The sequence below is a fragment of the Tupaia chinensis genome, unplaced genomic scaffold, assembly GCF_000334495.1.
Source record: "Tupaia chinensis unplaced genomic scaffold, TupChi_1.0 Scaffold147500_2, whole genome shotgun sequence".
Classification (NCBI taxonomy): Eukaryota; Metazoa; Chordata; class Mammalia; order Scandentia; family Tupaiidae; genus Tupaia; species Tupaia belangeri.
The window spans coordinates 410310-412275 of record NW_006207352.1 but is presented as its reverse complement, the minus strand read 5'-3'; the positions used below and the strand labels follow the sequence as shown (position 1 = coordinate 412275).

Below are 1966 nucleotides of genomic sequence, written 5' to 3'. Positions count from 1 at the left end.
GCCAGGCCCGGTGCTGGCCCTCCCATCACCCTCCCCAGCCCCTCACCCCCTCCCAGGCTGCCAGCCATGCCCCCCGCCCTCCACCAAAGCCCACGGACCCACAGCAGCTCAGCCAGCACGCTTGTAGCGCCGGAGGCGGGGTGAGAGCTGTGGTCAGCACCACGGCTGCAGGTGCTTCTGCTGGGCCGCGTCTTCACCCACGGGCACCGGCTCCGGCCTCGGTTCTCACGGGGGTCTGAAGCAGGAAGCTGCTGGAGGGAGAGCAAGCCTTTCCTGGGGCCCGGCAAGTTCTGGCTGCACCTCATGGCCAGCACCATGTCACGTGGCCAGGCCTTGCTGCCGGGGAGGCAGGGAATGGGTCTCTGATCAAACCCCCCCAGCAAGGCCCCCGTCGGGAAGGAAGTGGCGGAGAGGGGCGGCTGTTGCTGTCCTCCAGGCCTACGGGCAGGGCCTCACCGTGGCTCCGTGTCCTCTGGGCAAGCTGTGGCCCATCCTCCTTGCCTCAGCGCCCCCGCCCTTTCCCAGCACCTTCCCTTCGAGGGCACCCTTGGCACCACCAGGAAGTCCCGGCTCGAGCCCCCGGGGCTGTGCAGCTCTGGGTAAGATGCAGATACCCAGGGACAGCGTGGGACACGGTTGCGTGGTCCTGGCATGGTGAGACCGTCTGCTGCGGAAAAGCAGGGCAGCCGCTCCCTGAGTACACGGCTGGATCTAGCCGGGAGACTTCAGGCAATTCTTGACAAACAACAAAATATGAGTTTCTTTTGGGTGCAAAGAAGTTTTGGAATCCACACACAGTTTTTTCACAGTAAGCATTTTCTGTAAATTCTGAAGTCGCCTTGTGCTTATTGTCCTGTGTGGTAGCCTCCCTGCAGGCGGGCACTGTCTTCCCGTGCTGTGGCCCTCCTCGCTGCCAGCCCACGCGGAGCCCGGAACTGGGAGAGCAGAAGCATAACCAGTGTTTGCTGAGTGACAGGAAAAGTTGTCACCCCACACGGACGGGCGAGAACTGCTAGTGCGAGGAACGGTGCACTGGCTGTCCCTGCAGGGGAGCTGGGCATGTGGCCACGAGGACCCTGAGGCCATTGAGTACTGGCGCACGGCCCACAAATGGTGTCAACATCCTGGGTGGCTGTCACCTACAGCCTCTGGGCGGAGGGGCCACCAGCAGGAGAGCCTGGGAGCTGTTCTTACAGACGGCCGTGCAGGCTCCCGGCCTGTCCGTGTGGAGTCCCGCCATGACATGCTACCCTGAAGGCCTGAGGGCGTCCTGGCCACTCAGGGCTGGGGTGACTTGGCCTCTGAGGGGGGCTTGGGCCTGGAAGCGAGCAGGCCACCAGGGAGGGGCGTCCAGGGCAGGTCCCGCCAGGACAGTGTAGGCAGGTTGAGCAGAGGGGTGGCCGGCCACGCCAGAGCAGGTGCATTCCCGGAGTGCAGCTCTCTTTGTGGAGAAGCCGGGTGCTCTTCACGCGGCCCTTGGTCTCGGTGACTCACTGGGAAGCCCAAGCCCTCCACGTGAGCAGTGCACAGTGGCCCGGAGGAGGGCGAGCAGGGAGAGGGGCACCTCGCCCGGCCTCCTGCTGTGAGCCTCTGCTAACCGAGCGCAGGGACAGCCCGGCCGATTAGTGGTGAATTCCCATCTGCAGATGTTTGTGGGAGAGTGTCAGAGAAAGGGGGTTTTCTGGGTGAGCGAGGGAGGAAGTCAGGATGCTGGGGCAGTCAGGCCTGATCCCTGGGCAGCCCCCAGACAAGAGAGGACTTAGGGAATTCCACGGCACATCCAGTGGTGCCCCGCCCACAGGGAGACAGGCTCCAGTCGGGGACTGGTGGGGTGCTTCTTAACAGGTTACGGGGACAGCGCTTGTTTGGAAATGTGGCAGTGTCTGTCATGCCTTAGTAAATATGGAGTGAGGACACGGTAAGGCGGGGTCAGCCGCTCCCTCCCCAAGGTGGGGGCAGCGCCGCG

General features: G+C 63.9%; 1 protein-coding gene across 1 annotated transcript in view; it reads left to right on the top strand.

Annotated features, from left to right (window-relative positions):
* The window catches only part of MGLL (monoglyceride lipase), a 72251-nt gene that overhangs the window by 24109 nt on the left and 46176 nt on the right, over positions 1-1966 (top strand). The window lies entirely within an intron of this gene.